The sequence below is a fragment of the Schistocerca nitens genome, chromosome 1 (assembly GCF_023898315.1).
Source record: "Schistocerca nitens isolate TAMUIC-IGC-003100 chromosome 1, iqSchNite1.1, whole genome shotgun sequence".
NCBI lineage: Eukaryota > Metazoa > Arthropoda > Insecta > Orthoptera > Acrididae > Schistocerca > Schistocerca nitens.
In genome coordinates, this window is record NC_064614.1 from 1,200,890,349 (window position 1) to 1,200,917,538 (window position 27,190).

The 27,190-nt window shown below is 42.2% G+C and overlaps 1 protein-coding gene across 4 annotated transcripts in view; it reads left to right on the top strand.

Annotated features, from left to right (window-relative positions):
• Positions 1-27,190, top strand: part of LOC126200980 (RNA-binding protein Musashi homolog 2) — a 119,841-nt gene that overhangs the window by 72,278 nt on the left and 20,373 nt on the right. For 3 of the 4 annotated variants that reach the window (XM_049936753.1, XM_049936750.1, XM_049936752.1), the window contains exon 2: positions 24,521-24,604. The exons of the other annotated variant lie outside the window; for it this stretch is intronic. The gene's annotated coding sequence lies outside the window, so the exon portion shown is untranslated. The remainder of the gene's footprint in view (positions 1-24,520; positions 24,605-27,190) is intronic. 4 annotated transcript variants of the gene reach the window in all.

A 27,190-nucleotide genomic window follows, 5' to 3' on the forward strand; every position in this document is an offset into this window, starting at 1 on the left:
AGCATTACTGCGCCTTCTCACAAGTTAGCTACACAAACGTTTGAGAAAATATGAAGTCCCAAATGAAATCGTTGAGTGAATTCAGACTTCATACAGTGAACTTCTGCCTCATGGAAATGTGAATGATGTGCTGTAAGATTAGTTGACGTCAAAAGATACTGTGTTAGCCGGTGAATTCAAGAGGCAGAATGGTTGGTGATCGTGAGAACTTTGTCGGCTTCCACGACCGGTTAACACGAGACACACAGTCTGGTCCTCTGGAACTTGGTATGTCTAGGTAGTTTGTCCAGTGTAACATGCAGGACTAGTGGCACGCGTATCGTTGACGACAGGGCCACGGTGGTCCCAACTGCGTACGGATAAACGTAATGTCATGGTTGGTTGAGCGCTAGCCTATTCTTACAGCTTTTCTATGTGACATTTTGTTGGCCTATGAATTCACTGGGTGGAGATTTTACAGCAGCCTATCCAGGACCACCTCCATCCTATGGTATTGCGATTAACAGGTCAGACAGCACCCTAATGAAATCCTAAAGCCAACGAAACGCAGTGATGTTTTCAGTCTCCTCTACCTCATTTGGTATTGCAGGTTTTCACTAACGGTGATGTAGATGCCTTTGTATGATAGCACGCGTTGAGCAATAACCGCGGAGCACGTAACAAGGTGTGAGGCACTGAAAGCGCTGACGTATGTTGACAGCTCGGTCAGCTGCATGTGACGCGCGCACATGTCTCGGACGAGCAGCACGCGTGCTGTGCCTTGCCGACGCTCACGCATGTCCGCCGGCGGCAGAGGAGGCGCCTGCGCGCGGTATAAATAGCGGCGCAGCCTATGAATAGCTCCCAGTGCTCCTCCGTCTGCTGCCGAGCGCGCTCGCAGCCGCGCCGCCGCTTCTTAATGATGTCAGCCGCACTAATTCTCTGTGTAAATCCCACGCCGAAACAGTTAATTGCCAATTATGGTTTTATGTTAGCATGTCGACAGACTTTCAACGATTTCTTGTGCGAGCGTCGTAACAACGAAGTCTTTCGCGACGGCACTAATATATAAAACATTTTCATACTTCTTATCGCATCAGTTCAGAGTAAAACCTCCAACGTCTTCATCAGAAGCAACTGACTCCCAGAACTACTGCTATGGGTGGCCTTATATGGCCCATAGACGGTTTCTAATTGATTGGTCGTTAATTACGTATTGCTTCGCAGATAATGTCAACCTCTGCGCTGGTGGCGCCACCGCTCCGGCTGTAGCGTAAACATTGCGACGAATCTCTCTGGCTCTTCTCTCCATCGAGAGCTCGCTGTTGCTGAGCATAGCTTCGCAAACAAACATAAATTACTCTATGAGGAAACAAAAGTTTTGCCCCAGGCTTCCACATACTGGCATTCTGTAATTACAGAGGCTGTAGACATAAGAAATGTGAGAAAATCTTGAGCTGTGACAACTGATACTATCTAAGCGGTGTATGGAAGCGAGCTCTTGATGCAGAGAAGAGCCAGAGATATTATTCACAATGTTTACGCTACAGCCGGAGCGGTGGTGACACCACTTGAGACAGCATTACGTAATTAACGACCAATCAGAAGCCGTCTAGGGGCCACAAAAGGCAGTTGCTCCTGACGAAGACGGTGGAAGTAATAGTCGAAAGCTTAGGGTTCCATCTTCAATTGACGCGGCAGAAGTCCGAGTATATATTATACGTCGTGTAACATTTTGCTGATGACCCGTCAAAAAGATTTTATGTAGTGTCAGGCTTTTACGATAGGTGACATCGCACAAACACCAGAATTCAGGAAAGATTCCACATCAAACAAAACTCGTACACCATTATCGTAGAACCAACAAAACTTTCTCCTATTGATCGTCGTCAGTTCGATGGTTGCTTTGATGCAGCTCTCTACTCTAGACCATCGTATGCATGCCTGTTAAATCTCGATCTCTGCATAACTGCGGTAACCTGCTTTCATTGACTCCATTTGCTGTACTCAATCCTTGGTCTTCGTTTACAATTTTACCGTCGCCCCCGTCTTAAAGAATTAACAATTCTTCGATATCTCAGGATGTGCACTTTCAAGGATACCTTGAAACTACGATGACGATGACCAATTTTAACAAAGATGTATACACAGTAAACGGGTAAAAGTTGCCTGATCCAGATGGCTGTTATCATTACCGCGAAAGCGTTGTGTTCTGCAGCGATCGAGCATGAAACTGCACTAAGCCGATCAGACGTGTAATAGATGCATACCAAGGCAATGTCAAAAATGGCTAAATAGGTGAAAGATCTTGGCCTTACATAAGCAGATACAGACGGCATTAGCCGTGTGGTAACTATCGAGGAGATGATAGTAACACCACATTGAAGATCGTGTTTGTTCAAAGTTGTGAATGAATTCACGAATGGTGCAGCGACAAACTGCCGATAGCGCTTATATAACCGTTTTCTGGTATTCTGTCAGTAATACTTGTTCACATTTTATTGCGATACGAAACTATAACAGTACTCAATGCTAGTCCTGAAATCAGAGGTAAGCATGTCGCCGAAATACCTAGTTGAATCACTGTATCTGTCGTTAGGATGATATAGAACGAAAACTTACGGACAATATTTCGTTCATTCTACCCGTTCTGTTCACATAGCTACAGCACGTATCTAACAAGGTAAAATTTGTCGCACTTATCGCGTTATTGTTTAATATCTTAAAACACCATGGTGGTTGTGGCAAAGCGCTAAAAAACGCAGGTTGTCTCATTCCATTATCGCTTATTCCATTGGAAATGTTTATCATAGAACATGAGTTGACTTTTTTCTGCCAGCAGTTGCAGTTTTGGCTCGCCCTATTCTATATTCCAATACCTATCATAATATGAACCATTTGGCGGACAGTTTCGTTGTGCTACGTACTACCCACATCAGTCAACCCAGAATTTTATTCGAGAGAGCGAGAGCGGGGGGAGGGGGACTGAGCTCTTAGAAATTTTAGTAAAAGAGCGAGAAAATACTAAGGACTGTCTGAAAGCTATCTTCTAAAGATCCTATAATTTTTTTTTAATTTAAGGAAACAGGTGTAGATTGGGGCAGACCCATAGTCTCTCCCCTCTCCCCTTCCACCGTGTCACTCATATCCAGATGTTGTAACGATGTTTTAAGATTCTGTGGACGCTTCTGCATAGTTGTCTTCACGGTTGTCATTGATGCCATACCATCTCTCTGTCGACTAGATCAGCTTATCCCCATGTATAGAAATGGTTTTGCGAGATACGGCAGTCATAAATCATCGAGACGATTTTAGCTTCCGCGACGGCGTACTATTTTCTGTTCTACCTGTTGATTCCACAACCGAAGTAGTGACTAATTTTTTACAAAAAATTTGGATCGAATAGTAAAACGCTAACAGTTAATTAGGTGTAGTGCTGGTATTACAGTATGTAACAATTGGCATCCATGTATTCATAGCAGTTTTATGTCGTCCGCACGCTAAGATTCTAATAATTTAGTATGAGAACGTGAAAAAGAGAATGGATATAAAAGCTGCTGTCAGGCAATGAATTAACGATTCGTGACTCGCACACATGTTCAGGACATGGCAGATATGCGCGTATTCTATACAGAAATATCCCAGTATCCTTAAAGTGAGAATGTGAATTCAATAGGTGACATTTGTTTAAACACCCTCACAATCTTGTTCAGTACTTTATCCATTTGAAATAAAGTAACCTTTTTTAGCCGAAACTTCAGTCCTACCATTTATCACGAATAAGAGCCTAAATTTCATCGGGAAACTAAACATCATTGTGCGCTATTAGACGTCGCCGTGCACAGTACCATATTAATCTCCAGTGTTGTTCCATGAACGTTACACACTGCAACACGAAAGCAAGTTAAAAGACCTCTCTGTAGGGTTGGCGTCTGTGAACTGCCACACTTCTCACCAATGAAAATAAACTGAATGGAAAAATCTCATTCGCACACAGTGAGCACCATCTTTATAGCTGTAACTATTTTACGAGAACGAAAAAGCATTTCATTGCACAGTCTTTCACTTTGAGCTCCAGTTCGTAATAAGCTCCGGGCTGCTAAGTTCCCTCACACAGCATTCCTGGCAACTCTGCGAAGGAATAATTTATTGCTGATGAACAGGTGCTATATGAATGCAGCTGCTAGGCAGCGTTCATTACCTGTATTCACGGCAGACGGCGCAAACTTTTTAATGAGTTGAGAAAGGAGCTCGCGAAGCTCGCAGATGGGTGTGTCGCCGTTGAAGCTGCTCGTAAACCAGCCAGGGCCCTCGCATTGAATTTTTGTATCAGATATGCCGGCGGGGCATGTTTAATTAGAGGTTGGCGCGCCAGAGGTGTACTTGAGACCGAAAATTGCCGCAGCTGATGAGTTTCTCCGAAGTACTTTTGAAGTTCATTATACATGGCACAATATTTTCAAAATGATAGTTGTTGACTTCCCACTCAAACTGCAGCATTTTGCTACTTCCGAAAATTTGTGTATTACTTCCCTGAGTAAATTTCCCCTAGTAGTCATATTCTTTGTTTGCGGTACGCACATCGTAGCAGTGTCAGTATTTTTCCCCAGTTCGGCGAAAGATGAAACGAAATATTGCTTGCCGGGGCCTGCTTAAGGCAGCATAAGGACACTCGCTTGCTTAAGTTTGAGATTACAATATAGCTATATCTGGGCGATCAACTCCACATAGGTTGTGGCTTCATTTTAAAACTTAACATTAAGCTTGGAGGCTAGTGATCAGCGTTATTTCTCGTGTGTTGCATTACCACCACCACTTCCTGCGTATCACAGTCCCAAAACTGGAAAAGAATGTATCTGAGCACCAAGTGCGTTCATATCGTTATCGGCCCTTGGGGAAGATGCGACGACGACGTTACCAGCACTGTCGTGACTACAAAAAGCTGTTGCACATGTACCTCGATACCATATTGCCTTTTGATTAAAAGCTCAAGAGATACAGTATAGGAGACCTTCATTTTTACAACAGTACACTGGAAAAGAAACCGAAACCGTCATACTCGTGTGACTTAATCGGTGTGCCTTTGTGTCCGAGCTACTGAGCACCATCCTGCCTGCGGACGCAGCGACCGCAGCGTGCCTCCTCGAAGAAAGGCAATGAGCAGACGGCCAAGGCAACCTCAGTGGCGCGCGGGAGGACATTAACACTAGTTGCCAAGGTCGTCGCTTGCTTTTCTCGCTGTAAGTTTTCTTTGGCGAGCTTCTGGCTCGTGTGATGAATGCGCTGCAGCTACTGTATTGTGTGCCTTCTGGTCAAAGTTGCTCGCAACTCTCCATGTATCTCATCAGACTCTTTGCCGCCCTTATTTAGGTAACAATCAGCAGTCCTGAATTGGGCTGAAAGCCTTTTCGTCTTAGTTACGCTTTCGGCTACGTGGTTATCAACTATACAATGAGTCGATATATTACTCCAGATAGGTCTCCTCCGTCTACCCTGTACGCTGCATCAAACGTTAACTTGGTTGCTCATAATTATGTAAGCGCTAGTTTGTTATGCCGTACTGACTATTATCGATATTTAGACACTAGTCAGAGATCAGACTGAAGACTTTCTGGGGAATATTGTTTGGAAACCGTTGTTTGCTTTCAAAGAGTATACTTATCCAACAGTTGCCACAATTTTGCATTGAACATACAGCTTGTTACAGGTTGTCTCCTGCTTCGTGTAGAATTATTTGATAATCGGAAACGAATATGCCTTTTCATTCCGTAGCTGATAGTACTGCTTAGGTACACTGTTCGTAACAACATATCAGATGCCAGTGAAGCTCACGGACGAAGTGAAACGTTTCTGTCTTAAAGGAAGTTCCAATACCAGTGAATTCTGCAATTAAAGCAGAAATTTTAATCACTGAAGTTAACTAGTCAGTGGTGGTTCCCGTAACGTTTAGTGAGTGCAATATTTTTATTTAAATGGGCCCTGGGCACGTCTGTTTAAAATGTTGTTAAATGTGTTTACAAAGGACACGATCATTTGATGTGTTTACATTGGTGTTCAGATACATCGCTCTCATCCTGCCTAGTTACATAGTGTCGCTCTAAATAACACTCCGCATACAATTCCCGTATTTTTTATGCAACAGGCTGCGTTTTGTACTGTGAATATTAATCATGTGACATTGCAGTTATAGATTTTATCATTAGAGATGACTAATAAAGACTGTAGAGAAGGCAATCTGCTTTAGAAACGACCTTTAAAGCGAATATTGTGATACGTCTTGGCTAGCAAGGTGTTTCACGGAAACTGTGAGCTTCGTTGGCTGCCGTTAATAATGTGTGTTAAGTGATTGATAATGAAACTGCTAATAGACAATGGTGTATTGGACGTTCGTTCATCAGACGACTTGTCAGGTTGTGCATACGCAACAGAGATCAAGCCTGGGAAATGCATAATTTCGAAGTAGACCGTTGCGTGTAGGCCCTATAGCATAGTACCGCACATGTTAATTTGTTGATTATCTGATGTCGTCGGTTGAGTGTGGCCCCGACGACGTAAGTCGGACCACAGAAAATACAAAGAACGTGTACACCGGGCGCATAAGAGCCACGTTGTGGCAAGGACGGAGGATGGTGGTGATACACACTTTTTTTTCCTCTGAAATATACTTCGGAAACTGTGGACTGGTCGGTAGTGTTGCAGAACTCTCTCAGGCCGCCGAGTTCCCCTTAGGACAGCAATTTGTTGTCGAACATTGTTCTACGCTGCTAGATGCTCCACCTCCCCCCCCCCCCCCCACACACACACACAAATTAATTTAGCAACTTTAAGTAGGCTATGGTATATAATTTTGTCGAACCAATTAGCAATTTTGGTAAATTGCGGCGGTTCCATTGAATAGGGTTGCAGACAGTTGTGTAATATCAGCTACTTAACTTTTTTCGCGCGTGGAGCTAAAAATCAATTTAAAGCAAGAAAAACTACAGAAATTTCTGAATTTCACTGTGGAACCACCAACAAGTTGTAGCAATATTTTCAGGAATCCACACCTTGAAAAATTTGCTTCATTGAACGTTGCCGCTGCATCAGAGATAACAAAATATAGTGTAGTAAGTGATACAAACGTTGTCTTGGATATTCTGGCCCAGATTATGCAGTTAATGGGCTTCTCAGGATTCTGGTAGCGGTCATGAAGACTAAGTCTTAAACAGTCAAAACTTCTGACAGATCTTACAAAGTTTCTTTGAAGACCACCACTATGGCAAAAGGTATTTTGCTATGTTGTATTTGTATCATGCATCACTTCGCGGAGGGCATAGCCCGTGAATGGTTTTATCGTCTGTTGAAGAGAGGTGAAACAAACTGCCTATACAGCTTGTCTCATATCTGACACGCAGCTCATTATACTTATCCGTAATGAAATAAACTATATACTTGTAACATTAATAAATTCAATGTATTCAGAAAACTGCACCTGTATACTAAAAAACTAATACTTTCAAGCTTACTCAAACAAAGCCATGAATAAATCCTAAACAGAGTGAAGGCGATCTTGTGCTTACAGACACATTTATGCAGAGCGCAATAATGCGTGTTGTGTCCGGGAAATACGTCCTCTCAGGTTAGTGATTTAAAAAATTTTAGTCTCAAAACTGTCGTGTGCATGGTCATGCCCACACAGCGTTCTGTCTCAACAGCTGAATAAACCAGAAATTAGGCAATAATATAAATCATTGGAAAGGGGAAATTCATGCTTAGTAAAGCGTAGTAGCTTGTCAATTGGCAATTCGCAAATTGCTCCCATCTGTGTTGAGGAAAATCACCATTTGATAAGACCAGTGATTACAAAGATAATACAGGGGAAAATGTTCATTCAAAACGAACAGCGCTTGATCAATCTATCTCTGTAAAAAGCAAGATAGTTCTGAGCATAAAGTGTAAAGTTTCTTACCATGCTGCATTGTCGGACAGAAAGTGAGAATCATCCACAAGGGAGGAGGAAAAGAAATAAACTTGACGGATTTAAAGGATACGTGGTGTTAATTCAGCACTTACCAGATACTCAAATATACAAAGAACTTGTCAGTGTGAGCCCACATGTCATAATGACTTCGTACACACTATGGCCTTGAATGCATGCACTGATATGGTTGGGGAGGGTGTCATAAAGTCGCTGTAGCCTCTCCTGAGGCAAGCTGGTCACAAGCGTTGTAACTGGTCTTTGATATCCTGGATACGGGTTCTGGGACGGAGTTGTCCGATCTGGTCCTATAAATGCTCCATCGGGGGCAGATCTGAGGATCTTTGCTGGCCACGGTGTGCATCACATCACGTAGGCAGTTCATGCACACGCGTGCCATTTGGACGAGCATTATCGTATTCAAAAATGACACCACGCACTGTCACCTTACAGGTAATAACATGATTACCCAGGGTGTACGTGACGTCCCGTTGTACAGTCAGTTTCCTCACACTACCAACCGTGACAAGAAATCCTATCCAATGACTGTAATATTTGAGTGTACGCCAAGAGTAATATTTATTAACATCCATGCAGATGGCCAAATTATTTCCTAACGCAAGGGAAGTCAAGTGTCTTATCAGTTGTTTCCCCAAAGAGTAAAAATTGTAACCTTCAGGGACAACGTGCTGGGTTCCTGAATGTAAGACATTCCACCAGAAAGATATACGTAGATCAACATACACAGTGGATTTCTGAAAGTAACATCGGCAACCCTTTTAGTACAACTGGAGACAACTTTGCCTCATATCTTAGCGAAGGTGACTATAGTAGTAGTCGTCGTACCGATTGATTTGCACTTCGCCGGCCGCTGACACACAACCGGTGCATGCAGTCAACTATGCATAACAGTGGCTAGATGAGAATATCTCAACGCAGCGAAAATGAGAACAGGAAACTAATGGCTCAGTCTGCTACTCATACTCACAGCAAAGTTTCATGATGCACGAGATCATGCTTGTACGTTCTCCTAGGCAACTTTTAACAAATTGTTCCTTCACTACGCGAAATCACAATTCAGACATAATTAATTTCCCCCCCCCCCACTCCAGGAACCGGTCGTAGACTCCTATACATAATAGTAAGATTGTCATGAGATTGCACATGTAAGTCATCAAGGCAATTTCCGACAAATTATTCCCTTTTCCACGAGATTGCACGTCTTACATCTACAACTACGTGATTACTCCGCTATTCACAATAAAGTACCTGGCAGAGGGTTAAGTGAACCACCTTCAAGATGTCTCTTTCCGTTCCACTCTCAAACGGCGCGCGGGAAAAACGAGCACTTAAATTTTTGTGTGCGAGTCCTGGTTTCTCAGAATTTAGAAGAGTATTCCCGTCAACATTGTCAGAAAGCTTCCTCTAAGTCTGCAAATGCTGTAAACGTAGGTTTGCCATTCCTTAACATATCTTACGTGAGAAGTCGTAGGATCAGTAATCTCTAGCGTGTTCCTACATTTCCCTAGAATCGAACTGATCTCCCCCGAGGTATGCCTTTATTAGTTTTCCATTCTTCTGTATTTTACAACCGTGACTTACTAAACTGATAATTCGGTAATTTTCACACTTGTCAGTACCTGCTTTCTTTGCAATTGGAATTATTATATTGTTCTTGAAGTTTGAAGGTATTTCGCCTGTCTCATATCTTGTTCACCAGATGGAAGAATTCTGCCATGGCTGGCTATCAGTAGTTCTAACGGAATGTTTTCTACTCCCGGGGCCTTGTTTCGACTTTGATCTTTCAGTGCTTAGTCAAATTTTTCACTCAGTATCGTAGCTTCCATCTCATGTTTATCTGTGCCCTTTTCAATTTCTGTAATATTGCCTTAAAGGTTATCTGCCTTGTATAGACACTCTATACACTGTTTTTTCAGCTTTCCCATCTTTGCTTAGGACTGGTTTTCCATGTGAGCTGTTGATATTCATACAGGTGATTCTCTGTTCTCCAAAGGTCTGAAAGTTTCCTGTAGGTGGCATCTATCTTCCCTATAGTGAAATATGCTTCTAAATCCTTTTATTTGTCCTCTAGCCATTCCCGCTTAGCCATTTGCACTTCTGTGAAAAACTTCTTTATCCCGTTTCGCCTGCTTCATTTACTGCATTTTTTGTCTTTCCTCCTTTCATCAATTAAATTCAGCATCTCTTGTTACCCAAGGATCTCTACTAGCTCTCATTTTTTTTACCTACTTGATCCTCTATGCCTTCACTATTTCATCTCTCAAAGCTTCCAATTCTTTTTTTTTTTATTGTATTCCTTTCCTCTGTCCTTGTCAATCGTTCCCTAAAACTGTCTGAAACACTCTACAACCTCAGGTATCCAGAGATCGTATGATCTTAAATTCCTGCCGTTTTGAAGTGTCTTCAGTTTTAATGTACAGTTCATAACAGACTAATTGTTGTCGGACTCCACATCTGCCCCTGGAAATGTCTTGAAATTTAAAATCCAGTCACGAAATCTCTTAACAATTACTTAACCATTCTGAAACCTTCCGGTGTCTCAAGGTCTCTTCCACGTATATAACCTTCTTTCATGATTCTTAAACAAAGAGTTAACGATGATTAAATTATACTCTATGCAGAAATCCGCCAGGCGGCTTCCTCTTTCATTACTTTCCCCCAGTCCATATTTACCTACTATTTTTCCTTTTCTTCGTTTTTCCTACTATAGAATTCGTCACCCATGACTATATTAAATTTTCGTCTCCCTTAGTTGTTTGAATATACACATTTTCTCTCTCTCGCATTTCTAGTGTCATCTGCGAAACTAATTGGCATATAAACTTATACTACTGTGGTGGATGCGGGTTTCGTGTCTATCGTGGTAACAATAATGCGTTCACTGTGCTGTTCATAGTAGCTTATCCGCATTCCTATTGTTTTATTCATTATTAAACCTACTCCTGCATTACGCCTGTTCGATTTGTATTTGTAACTCTATTCACCTGACGAAAAGTCGTGTTCCTCATGCCAACGAGCTTCACTAACTCCCACTATATCTAACTTTAACCTATCCATTTCCGTTTTCAAATTTTCTAACCTACCTACCCTTTTGTGATTTAACATTCCACGCTTCGATTCGCATAATGCCAGTTTCTGTCTTCTGATAACGACACCCTTCGTAGTAGTCCCCAGCGCTCGGAGATAGGAATGGGGGACTATTTTACCTCCGGCATATTTTACCCAAGAGGATGCCATCATTTATCCATGCCTTATCAATAGTTCATGAAATTTGCAGTTTGTTTCTGAGTATGAAATGAATTATTGAAATTATTAACAAGTTTCCAAAGTGCAGGTAACGTCAGCAGTACAGCTGGAGATGTATATTAACATTCAAACAGTAAATGTAAATAATGAAAGATACGCTTGTTGGTGCCAAGCCCCTTAGGTGAATCGAATCCCCGAAGTGTCTGTAGGTACCGCCACCGTAAGGCTTCTCGTCACCCCATCGTTCTCACGCTCCGCGACTATCTGCGTGCCGCACCTTGCTAGCTTACAGCGACCTTAATCTTTCTATACAGTACATTAAAACATACTGGCAAAATGATGAAAGTAACAAGTAGACAGAGGGCATGAACGTCACATCCTTCACCATGATGCCTGGAGCAACACCGCTATTCCTCTCCACAAAGACTGGACGAATGGAATAGCTTGCCAGGTTTACCACAGTCGCTGACGGTCAGGCAATGTAGTGGAGGACCGCGATCTATGTGATGTCACTCATAAACAGCCCTTCCTTCTCGGACACTACAAAACTGCTAACGCAGCCGTTTGTGTTAAGGCATTGTGGCAGCCTACGCATCGGACGGTAATTCTGTAGAGCAGCAGTTGCGAGATGCCAAAATGTTGCAGCGAGTCATTTATTTGTTCTTAAATGCCACACGCAGCCGTGAAAGGGTTACGATGTGATTGGCGCATAATATTGAGATTTTGCATTGTGGTGGTCAGACATGGCAGTCAAACGTCGCTCCACTGTCACATCCGAACGCTCCTCAAATCTGGACATTGCACGACTCCACCAGCCGGCCAAATGGAGATACAAAATAGGGCCCCATTCACACACATTTGTAATCAACGCTCTCCCATAAGAGGGCGCATCATCTTCGTGACGTGCAGTGAATAATTAACATACATGCTGTTCGTGTCCCTCAAACACTAAACACAAACAGCACTAACGCATGATGGCCGTTCCACGTGTTACAGAGAATAGCAAGAGTAATTTACGTAATAACCGATGGTGTGTACGTAAATGAAGTTCATTCAAATCCGACTTCGTCTTCACGGTGCTTCAGTGTTGTTGTTGTTGTTGGTTTTTTTTTTCCTCCTTCAGGTAACGTGTTTCGCATGACACTTTCCTGTAGCTTGCATTTTCAGCGGATGTCTCCCAGTAACCCCCTCCCCAAAAAGTATAGCTAGCTGTGGCAGCTGAAGGACCGGTGGCGGGAGGTCCTTGCCTGCAGCTTTGGCCCGCTCTGCAGATCCATATAAAGAAGCAGGCTCGGAACGCCGCTCATATTCCTGTTCTTTTTGCAGCGCAGACTGGCGGAACAAGAAGCCCCACTAGCCTGCTCTGGGCGCCACTGCGGGCTGCCGCAGTGAAAGTGACCGTTAGTTCTTGCCTGCCTCGCGCTTGGTAGCAGTTAACACGAGGCGTGGTCTTCCATCTCAACGCTTTCTCACTATAAAGCAGACGTTCCTAGTTCTCATATTGTTCCAGAACTAATTTCATTTGTTTCGTTGGGTGCATGGTAATAACAAGCACTTTGGATTAAGGCCCGACTTGCAGTATGGATTTTTTACCGGCTCTCCGCAGCGCTTACGTGACGCTATTTTAGGCAGCGTTACCTGAATATAGACGTAAATAGTCGCCATTCTCTTTCGTAATTTGCGGGGTAAATCGTCTCATGCAAACTGAAGAACCCTGTAGCAATAAATGTCATTTGTGTAGTGTTGATGGTAATCCTGACAATGTTTCCTGCATCCTAAAATTGATTTCAATAATATAGTATTTGCCGTATTCCTTCCTGTTGAAGAGTTATAAATCAGCGAAACTTAAGATTTTGATTGTGGTAATTGTACTTACACCTATAATTATGGTATCAAATATTTTATGGCGGTAAGTGAAAGCATGTACGTTCTTCTTAGAGTATAGCAGACACAGTAAACGTCATAGTGAAAAAAGTTAAATACACATTGAAATCCTCACGGCGCAGCACCTTACCTCACCGCAAGAAAGGCAAAAATAAATGGCGCAGCCCATGAATAAAGTGGAGATTCGTGGCGCCATATCATTTTCGCTCATCGAGCGTCGTGAGATGGCACGGTGGCGTAAGGATTTCAGTGCGTACAAAAACTGCAGGCATGTACCCTCAGACTAATTACGTAACTTAATGTTTTCGAGGTCATCATTAAAACCGCGTACACCCTCCTATACCTAAAAATACAAATTTCGTCGACCACTACCTTGCTTGGCAGGAGTATCAATTTGCAGACTAGTGCAGTTGACAGACTGTTCTTGTTGATTTTCTGGGTTTTCTTTATCCCCAAAAATTTCATTCTTCACCTCTTCGTAAACCTGTTTTTAATTATAATATGGCTCATCCTAATGCTTCGTATGTTCAGTAGAACCTAGATTCTGATTTAAATGTCTCGGACAACAAATTTTCGTTGTGACGTGCATTACTTTCCATTTTCAGACCCTATTTTGTAGAATCCTATGTTGAACGGTAGGTGTTATAAACAAGAGTATTTGACTTGTAGATAGGACACTAATTCTTAACATTTTAGCCAGGGGGCTCATGCTGAGAAAATTGTGTACCAAATTATTAACGGACTATCTGATCATGATGGACAATTGATGGAAATAAGATGGCATCTTATTGCCCTGAGGCAGGTTCATACAAAGCAATGTTGAAAGGAGTGATGAGATGCTAATGTCAAATTGAAGTTGATTTCCTAAAAAAATTCTCCAGAAGACCCATTAAAGTAGACTTTGGATAACTAAGGAAATTAAAATGCCGTGCAAAGGGAAGAGGGAAATTTATATAAATGTAATTGCATATTGCAGGAAGTTTTCTAGTATTATAAAGAAAGTCATTAAAATGTCCAAAGCATACACATGTGACAGGAATAAATAATGCAGGTAATAAGATAAAAACTTGGGGATATTGTCAGACGGGAGACAGAACAGTCAGTCATTGTAGAAGTGACAGTGTTGCGACTGATAATTCATAAGTTGACGTCACTTTTAATGACTTCAAAAGCAGCAGAAGTAGCATTAAATGATTCAGCTGAACAAGCATGAGAATCTGTTAAGTGACTTTATAATTGTAGCAGCAAAATTAGGATATATGGTTCAGTTGAATAACGATGAGAATACATTAAAAATGTGATTCCACAATACTTCAAGCGACTAGGAACAGCACCAGTATCCTTAGCTGAAGTCCAACTTAATAAGTGATGTCCTTAGCGATCAGTGGAATGCATCACTGGCACAGGAACTTTTTCCAGACAGGCATGGAACGTGAAGTTGTTAAACCTCTCCATAGGAAAGGTGACAAAGACTTTAACAATTACCGACAAATTTCGTTACTGACATTCTTCCAAAATACTCGAAAAGCGGAAAAGGTGTGGACTAAAGAGCAGTCTCAGCCTTAAAGTAGGAACAACTTATTTAGCATATCGCAATTGAGATTCCACAAGGGTTGCTCCACTGAGAATGCTGTTCCTACAGTTCCTACATTCACTCATCAAATTGTACAAGCCGTGAATAATAAAATATCGCCAGTTGATATTTCTTGTGACCTGCGAAAGGCATTTGAGTGTGTAGATCTTGTTACTCTCTCAGAAAAAGTAAAGTTTTATGGAATTAATGACTTGCAAAACAGCTAATTTGAATCATATTTAAGAAACAGATCACAACAGGCTGTGCCGAATAATTCAAACAATGTCTGAAGTGTAGAAAATTTTAGTGACTCGGGAGAAATCGGAGACTCTCACAGGGTCCAGTTGTGGATCTATTCCTCCTATTCCTTTTGTATGTGAATGACCCTCAACATTCAAGAAGCAGAATTTGTGCTTTCTGAAGGCGATATTGGCACTAAGAAGTCCCATTAGAGAGAAAACAGAGATTGTAAATGATGTTCTCCAAAAAATGAACTAGCACTCAGAGAATGGACTATCGCTAAATTTTGAAGAAAAAAACTAATTCGGTTCACACCAACAAATAGTCACACCAGTAATTGATGTAGCACAGGAGCAGGAGTCGGTATTTGGCGTAGAATGCTCCAAATGTTTGGGTGTGCATATTGAATAAAACTTAAATTGGAAAAAGCATATTACTTAGCTTCTCAAACAAGTTCAGCAAATGTTCATGTAATTGCTAATCTTTCAAACGAATCAACCTCTGGACATATTTTTTATATTTAGACTTAATAATGTCCCATAGAATAATTTTCTGGAGTAACTCAACAGTTAACAAAATAGTGTTTATTGCATAAAAGCGACCAATAAGAATAACTTGGTATTCACCCACGGACGTCGTGTAGGTACCTCTCCAAGGAGGGAGGCATTTTAACTGCGACGTCACATAATGAACTACGTCATACATAATCCATCACAGTTTGAGAACAGTGACTTCCATACATCCAACACCAGGGGGGAAAATGACTATTATTATAGCTGTCAGTGGCTCAGAAATGAGCCAGTACGCAAAGACAAAAATATTTGATCTTTTGCCCAATAACGTAAAATGTCTGATAGGAAAACAATATTTAAATCTTTAATTAACATCATTTCTCTTGGAATACTACTATTCCATTGACGAATTTCTACGTAAAAACTGGAACTCTGGAAACAGCTAGTTCTGGATATATAGGTACGTATGTAACAGGTAGCTGAGCTAAATGGATGGGTCTCTTCAAATTATAGCTTAGAGGCGTTTGTCTATTGGAGAATGGTGGTGATATTTGAATTCTTCAGACAGTATAGTATATGTGAGAATGCAATCTTGGAATAAACAAAGATAACATTAGACGCACAGAAAAATACGAACTACTGTGGATAGATATCATTAAGGGAAGATGTTCCTGAGCCTTATTTTCTATTAGGTTTTTCCACAATTTTGTATTAACAGTTATTTGCCTGATTTAAAACGCGAAGGATGTTGCATTTTTCAAAAATCAAGGAAGTTAAAGAATTCGTTGCTGGTAGCAGTTTCTGAAAAAAAAAAAGTTCATAAATTTTGAGTCGTGGTCTAATAACTACCAGTATGGCTTAAAATTGTAATAAATATTGGCTTTGATATTTCCGTATATACCAGCGCACTCTACTTTTTCAGTTGATATGTCTGAGAGTTACTTTCTGGACACCGTATGAAACAGTCGTAGGCGACCAGTAATAGGAACAAATTATTCAGGTCGTGGTGTTGACTCTCTCGCTTAAACCGTTCCGCTACGTGGCAAAATAGAAACATTGACAATACGTCGAACAGGCAAATACAACGTAACAGCAGAGAGATTACACCCCAAGCCGTAATGTGAGACACAAGCAATACCTCGGGAAAACGGTATACTGCGTTAGTGGTGTTAATGCTAGCAGTAGCCAACGCGAAACGTAATTACTATTATAACCGTATACGTAACTATTTACACTTCAGCACAATAATCGTGACATTCATACATTCGATGAGGTAACATAAATTGACTAGCACGTAGTTTCGTAATTACAACCTTATAGAACAACTTTGTTGGTTGAAAATGCATTCTAGTGTTACTGGTGAGTAAGCTGTTCCAGCGAATAGTAAGCTTGCTAAATAATCTAGTCCCCATTACGAATAGGTAAGTTTCTGCAGAAAATTATGTCGTGTATACGTCTTACATCGCATGCTGATGTGTGTGCTGGCATGTTTGTGATTGAATAAGAAGTTCAGTAAGCATTTAGCTTTTACTTTTTTACCGTATAAACAGACATGTGTTGTTCAAATAAGATGGTTTTAAAGTTTTGACATTTTTAAACTTGGCAGCACACAATGTCGAACATTTTGAATTTATGACACTGACATTCATTTTACGAACGAATGTGTAATTTATATTTTTAGCACATGCTCGCAGCGCAAAATTTTTTCAGTGATATTGCTTTTTTCTGCATGAATATTTTCTGCCTGCCTTGTTCAGAGGAATGCGTTTTACATTTTAATTGACCTTTTTTTCCATGGCGACAAATACGGAGAGAGGAGGTACGTACTGTTGAGGGCGTGAACTGCCTCGTTCATAAGAGCGCACTGTGTGTTTGTTAGTAATTATAAATTGCCGTCTGTTCACGCGAGTAATAAATGCTTCCCACTTAGTAATTCCTTGAAAGACGGGTCACGTCTCGCGTGCTTGGGATCGCAGTTCAGTCAGCATCATCATTGAGTGCATAACCCTCCTCCCCCAACACTGTAAAAATTGTTGAAGTACTTCGTGAGGCAACCCATGATAGATAGAAAAGGAAGCAAAAGTGTTCTGAACGATAAGCTGCCACTCAGGTTGTCAGTTAGATCACAATATCCTTTTATTTTGCACTTGCCACTAGCAGTGCAGTAGTTACGAACAACAAACTACAGTCGCAACGCTTGCGATTCGAAAACTGAATACGACGACTGCTAAAGTTATCTTTTGTTTTACTCCAAATGTAAATTGTAGAACTGTCAATTCTTCTTGTGCTAGAAATAAGAAATGCACTCAACGTCCACTGATTCTCCTAAGCATTATGACCAACCGCCTAATAGGGTGTTGTTCCACCTTCGGAACGCTGTATAGTAGCCTGTGGCGTGGATTCAACAAGTCCTTAGGTTTCTGAATGTGTGAGGTCGCAGATGCCTACCCACAGGTCACGCAGTTCCTGTAAATGATGGCCCGTTGATTTAAGGCTCGGAGCTGTCACACGGTAGCGTCCCACATGTTTCATCGGGTTCAGGTCGGGGGAATTTGGTGGTAAAGATATGAACTACTATCCTCTTACGTGGGTGGTAGACGATGAGAATGTTGTCGAAGACAGGGATGACGCTGTGAAATAGTTTATTCTGGTATTAACAGCAGTACAGATAGTAAAACAATTTAGCAACCTATATCTGAACCTTCAACCTTAGACTGCGAAATAGAGTAAGCAGTCCAGACATATGCAGAACTCGAAATCCCATGGTCTAGACAATATATCTGAGAGATGATCAAAGAAATGGGGCTGGTAGGTGCTGATGCGCTGCATCCATTGTGTTAAAGAATATAGGAAAATGGGGAGTGGCCAGAAGACTGGTCAAAGTCTCTTCGTCCCCCTACATGAATGGTCAGGCAGAAACTGCTCCAACTGCCGGGCTATTGCTCTTGTATCCCAAACAAGCATTTGCTCCACATCTTGAACCGCCTGAGATTCTCAACATACGGGAAATAATGGAGACATGAGTTGTGTGTTTCATCTGCTTGCTTGACTTTGACGCTGTTGTCTGGGAAAAGCTTTGGCAGTTCCTTACAGAGTTCGGTGTCCCGCCACATGTACTGTATCGACTTCTAGTAAGTGCTGTTTATCACCTTGCAGCTGTGAAGACAAGTGCTGGAACGTCTGATATCTGTAGTGTATCAAAAGATGTTATACAAGGTTGTGCTCTTGTCGCCCAACTAAAGCATCTCAGCAGACCATGCCATTAAGAATGCTCTTGATAGGACTAAAGGTATCTCAATGGTAGACCTCTTAACAATCTCAGATTTGCTGATTGAACTGTGCTTTTAGACAACAGCGAAAATAAACTTGCTGAGCTACTAACAGAAGTGAAGGACATAGTCATACGGATTAGACATCAATCTCAGGAAGTCCAGACTCATGGTAACTGATCGAGGAACACAGGTTCAGCTCACAGATTAAATGAACTGGTCGTGATGCGTTCTTTCACCTGTCTTCTGCCAACTATCTGTGACACGGGAAGCTGTAAAGATATAAGGAGGATCACGCCGCCAGGGCGAGTGGCTATGGAGCAGTTCGCAAAGGTCTGGCTTGTTAAAACACTCGCATTTCCGGTCTTTTACGTTTGCGAAACATGAGCCATTAAGGCCAGAAAGAGCAGCGCATTGATGATGCATTTGAGCGTTTGTGCTGGCGTAGGAAGCTGCGCATAAAATGTAGCGAAAGAACAAATTTGGCCATTACTGAGCGACCCAGTAGACGCCTTTCTCCTGTCAAGAAAAAAGAAATCCAGTCCTTTGGCCATATTGTGTGAAGAGATAGGAAGATACAGTAAATAAGCATGGAAGGCAACAGCGGGCCCGCATCTCGTGGTCGTGCGGTAGCGTTCTCGCTTCCCACGCCCGGGTTCCCGGGTCCGATTCCCGGCGGGGTCAGGGATTTTCTCTGCCTCGTGATGTCTGGGTGTTGTGTGCTGTCCTTAGGTTAGTTAAGTTTAAGTAGTTCTAAGTTCTAGGGGACTTATGACCACAGCAGTTGAGTCCCATAGTGCTCAGAGCCATTTGAACCATTTGAAGGCAACATCGAGGCCAGGAGGCAGGAGGGAAGAACAGCGAGCATGTGGGTGGGTAGATATCTCTGGTCTGAGAAAAGCTGGTAACTGTCCGGGATGGACGCCATTGGTTCATGGCGCCACGATGATCAGCAATGACGACGACGACGACGACTAGGCGGCGGTGAGTTGTTCACCGTGCTACTCAAATCACTGCAAGCACAATTCTCACCTTGGCGTAGGGATCGTTAGGCAGCTGGAAGGTGTTACCGTCGTCACGGAAGACTTAGTGTGAAGGGATGCAAGTGTTCAGGAAGAAGTTCACACAGTCCACAGCTATCACGGTGACTGTTTACTGCCACAGTTCCCATGGTAACCCAGATGAATTCCCCCATAACGTAATACTGCCCCCATCGGAATGTGTCAGAGGTCCTGGACGACAGTGTATCTGGTCGCGGCAGTCAATCTAATATTACAAAGGCTATTCATCCGACCAGGCGACATTTTTCATTGATCCACGGTTCAATCTCGTTCATCTCCTGCCCACTGGAATCGTAATTGACAATGTCGTTTGGGTTGTCTGATCAGGAACACTTTAACTTGCTCCAGCATTGTACTCCGTCGTCAATCTGCCACAAACCGTCGCCAGTTCTGCTTTACAGCGCGGACAGGCCGCCTACCTCCACATTCTGTGATGATGTGCCGATGCCCAGCACATCGCCCATTTGGGATTTCGCCGTTCAGCCTTTCTTCATTGATAAAATAGCACGCGAACAGCCGATCGACTTCACCGTTTTAAGGATAATCGTGTCCAGGCGCCAGTCCATAACAATCTGGCCGACGTCACTTAACGGCACTAGGATTTCACATTAGCGACCCGTATCGTTGCTATAATGATTACCTGTTAATCTCTGCTCAGCTTATATACTTTCCCTAACGCGTTACATGCTCGCATCACCACCAGATTGGATCCAGTGTCGCGGTAGGCAGTGATTGTTTTTCCTCGTTAGCTTAGCTTCCCCGGACAATGAGTACTCGTCGAAAGTACTACAGTTGGGTTCCTAACATGGCTGGTCGTACAAATTGCGGCAATCCGTATGTTGGGAGATTATTAAGATCTGGCGAGTTCAAGGATGTGATTGGAAAACTGCCTCAAAACACACAACACTTCTATAGGCGGCACGGGCGGGCTGGTGCTCTTGGCTAAGTAGTAGCTGGTACGAATCCAGACACCGAGCGAGGTGGCGCACTGGTTAGGTTAGCACACGAGACTCTCTGTCGGGAGGACGACTGTTCAAACACGTGTCCGGTTATCCTGATTTAGGTTTTCCGTGAGCTCTCTAAATTGCTTCACACACATGCCGTTCTCCATCCTTTCCTAATCCGAGCTTGTGCTCCGTCTCTAATGACCTCATTGTCGAGAGGACTTTGAACACTAATCCCCTTATCTTCCACGCATGATGATGATGATGATGATGGATTCATGTCTGAGTGGCCTGGTGCAAGTCTTTATATTGGACGCCACTTCGGCAAATTGCGTCTCACTAAACTACCCCAGTTCTCCAAATGGGGAAAGGGAACCTAAAGATAGACGTGGATTCCAAAACACGTTTCCGGGTTTCACACATCGTTGAGAAGTGAAGTCTAGGTTTAAACGAAGACTGAAAAATCCGTGGCTTGACAGGGATTCATGCGATCTAGGCACGCCCTTTACCGCCAGATTACCAGCCCCATGACGGAAGGTACTTTAAACCGTCACTATTTGATCGGCAAGGGATTAAACTCAGAATCTCACCAAAGTTGGAAGGAGTGAACGGGGTGTCCCACAGTGCTCCTAGAGAATAGTAGGCTGTATCAGCACTGTTTTCAAAAAGTTCACTTTAAGTGCTCTTCAGGACGTTTGCTGCAGTTGTCTATGTATAAACCTATTTAGTCTGTTCCCCTCTTCTCCTGTCACATAACCTGGCTTCCCAAGAAGTATTGACTTTCTTTATACGTCACACAGTTCCTTCGAGCCAGTTTGTGGCGTGGCTGTGAAGGGCTTCTCAGTCACTGTAATAAGATTACCTCGGACGCTTTAACTGCATTACGCGCCCTGTACGGTGCAATCTTCTCACTTTCTCATCCGGTGCCGTTCATACGTTAACATTTGACGTAATTGATAATGGTTTATTGCCAGATACGTCTGCATTTGAGGCGCTATAGTTTCCGTATTTTGATACACAACGATTGTCATGCGGGTTGAGATATACCTGAAAGGAATTTGGCGCCCCCAGAGGGCGATGTTATCAATATAGCAGTCGAACCTACACCTTGATGGTGGTGCTGGTGTCGCAAGAGCGCTCGGAACACAATGCTCCCAACAGACAAAACGGCCTTTATTTGGCACTTATTTGGTGCGATATATTCTTCTCACTTAATGCGCTCTTTTGTGATCAACAAGGGAAATATATTTTAATCGAAATAAAAAGGAGGCATCGCAGTACTTCATGTCACTTATTCTCTTCGCAACTCACCAAATAATATCCTCATATTGTTTATATGACATTGCATTTTTTATGTTACAAGGAAGTACAAAAATACTTCGTACATAGGAACCTCGTTTATCCGAACTTGATGGGACCATAAGTCTTCCGGATTATCAGTAATCAGGAAAATCGGATAAAAATTACATAGGTTGGGAGGGGGTGGGGGTAGGATGTCAAACGGGCCGACTTGGAGCAGGAGAGGCACCACAGGACATTTCAAATTCCACTGTCTATACTTTTACAAATGAATTCGCAAAACTGCCAACAAGACCAGGAAGGATTCAGGATTTATACTCGTAGCAGTGAAAGTTAAAAAATGGTCGGTAAAGCAGATGCCAGACTGAGATTCATTGGAAGAATCCTAAGGAAATTCAATCCGAAAACAAAGGAAGTAGGTTACAGTACACTTGCTCGCCCACTGCTTAAATATTGCTCACCAATGTGGGATCCGTACCAGATAGGGTTGACAGAAGAGATAAAGAAGATCCAACGGAGATCAGCGCGCTTCTTACAGGATCATTAAGTAATTGCGAAAGCGTTACGGAGATGACAGATAAATTCCAGTGGGAGACTGCAAGAGAGACGCTCAGTAGCTCGGTACTGGCTTTTGTTAAAGTTTCGAGAACATACCTTCACCGAAGAGTCAAGCAGTATATTGCTCCCTCCTACGTATATCTCGCGAAGAGACCACGAGGATAAAATCAGAGAGATTAGAGCCCACACAGAGGCATACCGACAGCCTTTCTTTCCACAAACAATACGAGACTGGAATAGAAGGGAGAACCGATAAAGGTACTCAAAGTACCCTCCGCCACACAGCGTCGGGTGGCTTGCGGAGTATGGATGTAGATGTAGATAACAAAATACATTTTTTTACATCTGAAATTTCATAATTTTTTCACATACTATCGGCTGCATTTGTTGCTATAGGTACACTTTTCTTCATAAGTAAGACTCATCGATGAATTTCGCACAGCATACAAGCCATACTTTCAGATGTATGAAACTCTAAAATTTATTTAATGTATGAAAAAATGAATGATCTGTTATATTTTAAAATTCATCTTTAGAAAAGTTTTTTAACTATCTCAAATTTTACCACAGTTTTAATAGATTAGGAATATTCTAGAGTTTGACACCTGTAAGTATGATGTATATGATGTCCAAAATTCATCGAAGAATCTCTTACTTCAACAAACGCAGCCAATAGTAAGTGAAAATATGATGAAATTTCACAAGTAAAAAAAATTGTTTTATTTTTGAACTTCCACTGTTAAGAGTGTGAATCCTGAATTCTTCCTGGTAATGCTGACATTTTTACAAATTTGTAAAATTATAGACAGTGGAAATTAAAATGTCCTGTGGTGACTCTCCTGCTCAATCAGACCGTTTGACGTCCTACAAATTTCGCCAGAAATCAGATTCCTTCGGGTTATATGTCCAGTCTGACATCGCTGACATAAAACACCAAATTCAGCAACAGTTGATCAGTTTCATGCAGTGCATCTTTTTCTTCGGCGGTATACTCTTACCACCTGCTTTCTCTTCGATGTTATTTTACAAACGGGGGCGATACAGTGCTAAGCAGTTCAGTGTCAACTGATGGCGGTTGGCCGAATTCAAGTTTAATGGTTGTTATTGTCGATTGTACCCGCTGTTACTTCCGGAGAATCATACTATCTTAGGAGGTCGGGAATATAGAGTGCCGGATAATGAGGTTCCACTGTAAGTTTTCTTCATTTGCCTCGCCGTATCAGGGACAACTTATTGAACAGAAATCAGCCATACATGTTGTGGTACTTCTGTTGAAAGACGAAATGCATTTGGCGATTGAATAGAGAGATCAGCAGTTGCCAATGAGAGGGAATCTCTGTTTATGGTGTGAACTGTTCTGGATGTGTTGGTATCTTAAGTTGGTGTTGGTTCTGAAGCGGAGTGGTAATCGGTCTGGCGTTTGCGTAGAGCGTGTGGGATAGTTGCTGAACATCTACTTTAAAGGATTTTAGCGCACTGAGCATCAGTAAGAAAAAAGTAGATCTAAACACATTTAGTGGACAGTGTATGTACTAGAAAGTATTTTGAAGTTTGATCACCTCGAGGAGTAGCTGTTTGATGAACTGCAAATTCTCATGAGAAGTCACCTAACGTTTATTTTGTTGCTCATCACTGACAGTATGTACTTACGGTGCACCACACTGAAGTGATCGCGTAGAAATGCGTGTAGGATGAAATTTAACTGGTCTGGGGTGTCTGCCTCGTATCCATCCAACTGATGTTCGTGATGTGACGCATTCTCTCTCACTTCGCGGAGCGCTGTTGGATCAGGAGTGAACTTAGGAAGCCCCACAAGACCGAAGGGGGGGCTTTAGTGGTTGGTGTGAGCCCCTGGAGGGGAGCAGCTGTGGAGGGGTGCGCGACAACTGAAGCCTGGCCGTAGTTAAGCGGAAGACGGTGAGCGAAAGAACGTCTGCTCGGCAGGCGCGTGTAACCCGCTTGTGCTTTTCGTTGCAGTACCAGCCTGGAAAGCGGAGATTTCCACGGACGGAATAGTGCAGCCGCCAAACTGTACCCAGCAACAGCATTCTTGCCCATTCGGTAAGTCTGCGTGCATGATAACCCGTAAGTTTTCCTTGGTGCAAGGGCCTCTCTGCATGGGATTAATGTTTCACATCCAGTAGAGTTAGACAGCAGTCTCGTGCTGTTAAAAGGCCGAGGCATCGTAAATATCTACTTCCGCTCTATTAGTACTAAAGGTTTGTATTTGCTATGACATTTATAGCGCATAAAATGTTAAGAAAGAAATTTAAAGCATGTAAATTGCTTTGTACAGTTTGCAGAAATGGACTCGTGTGTAAGAAATAATAATCTGTTGGTACTTGAGCCTTATTAATCGCAAATATTTTTGTTTCATTGTTGGAGGTAAGCTGTAACCAGTATGTGCTTTAGCCTGTAGAATATTAAGCTAATGTATTACAGTGGAGATGGTTGTGGCAAATATAGTTAACTGTGCGTTTCCCTCCCGCGCACGGTGGTCCTTACGGTGCGCGGTCGCAAGTTGCCCAGGGCAACGCGCGAGCCATCTAGCGGCGGTAGCGCGTACTATGTCGGTGCTGGCTCCGCTGCCGCTCTTCGTTCCCAATGCAAATGCGACTTTGTTTCCTGATAACCTATTCGTAACACATCTACGACAATAAGTAGAGAATATTTGATAATTCACTGTTGCATGAGAGATAATAATTCACACCTGAAAATATGAACAGTTTAGATGTGAAAGTTCCACCTTTACAAACTGTCGATACACTCCCGAAATTGACCGACATTAGAACTTAATCGTAGGATTAACAACTGCGTGGCCTTGGCACATGGTCTTTCCGTCTGAATTTTTGATGTAATATTAAAGTGACTTTAAGAATTCCGATAATTTTCGGTGTTTGGTTGCACCTAGGTATGTGAAAAAAACTTTGCTTCGCCCAGGAAAACTACCGGCTGCTCTTCCGCGAAAAGCATACATTCATTTTGAATCATCTTGAGACAATTATCGGAGTACTTAAGTGTTGTCAACTAAATTTCAGATATTTGTAATTTTTCACTTTCAGTGTTTTGGGTTCCTTATGATGCTGGTGTCATAACTAGGCAGAAATATTCCTCTTGTTCATCAACGGAAGCTGTTGCGACATAATATACATCGATATTCTCAGTCAAGTTGCAGATTTTGGAGTGTTGGTGAACTAATGTAGATATTTTTCTAGTAATCGTGCGATGATCACCTTAGGCGCTTTAGTCCAATTTGGCAATGATTACATTCAAGGTTTTTTCTGTGCTAATGATTGAAATTGGATGAAATAAGACTGCGATTAGCGATGACCTTCCAGTTGTGCTTTTTCGTAGCCCTAGTGTGATCTGATACTTAAACAGGCAATAGTATGCAAAGGACATTATGTGGTCAGTGCTCGTACATTTTTATCCGTTGAGGTATTGTTTTAAATATTCTGCATTGACAGTTTAAGTGGACTACAGGGATATCCCTGTAAATGTTGGCAGTGGAACTCAGTTCCCTTCCCTCTTTTTCGCTGAACTACTGTATCCAAATGGTGAGTTCGGTCCTTTCAAACTTAATTTTCTAGTGATTGCGTGACAACTCGATTCACAAACATTAAGATCGCCCGAAGAAATTCAAAGACTACGTAAAAATAAAAATGTCACTTTTTGTAATTCAGTAGTTTCTGCGGAAGTACGTAACGTATATATAAAGAGGGAAAAAGCAGGCGTAGTGTGCCGTAGTTGAAACCTCACGAGTTAATTTATTTGCGAAATTTGATATACGAGGGTCATGCAAATTGGTCTGGGAAAAAAAAACTGTTAGTAGGGAAAGTTTGGTACTTTTACAGCTTCAAGTTGGCTTCACTAGGATGAGCCCTGATCGGCTGATGTATCAACGTTGTTCTGGTTATAACCTCAAAAATATATTTCAGTATGACTAGTCCGCTTGAAACGTCCATATAGTTGAACAACGTTCTGTTACTCGTGTTTTACTTGCTGAAGGCTAGAAACAAATGTATATGTTCTGTAGAGTGTCTTAAGTTTATGTTGAAAGTTACATGAATCGTGCAAAGTTTTACAAGTGGGTAGAGCAGTTGAAAAATGGTCGCGACTCAGAGACTGACGAACACAGTTCTGAGCCCACTAATCGCAGTTTAAACTCCCTCACTGGAAAGTCGAATTGATGACATCACTCGTGCCGACCGCCGTGTGACTGTGGGAATGATAGCTGATACGGTTCAAGTTAGTACTGGTACAGTTCATGGTATCTGTAACAAGCTGGAGAACCGCAGAACATGTGAAACATTGGTCCCCAAAGGAGTTTACGCGGCCTCACAAGGAAACAAGGTTGAGAGTGTTAAAGGAACGTTATGAAAGAGGTGAGCACTTCAACAAAATTTTAACTTGTGACTAAACTTGGGTTCACTATTATGAGCCAGAATCAAAAAGACAAACCATGGAGTGAAAGCACATAAACCCACCTGTCAAGAAAAAATTCAGAACCCAAGTATCAGCAGGAAAAGTCATGTTGAAGGTGTTTTGGGATGCTCAAGGTCCAGTTTTTTTAGATTCTCGAAGAGCAGCGCACAATGAACAGTCAATACTACTCGGTTTTGCTTTTAAGCAGGGTGAAACCAACCG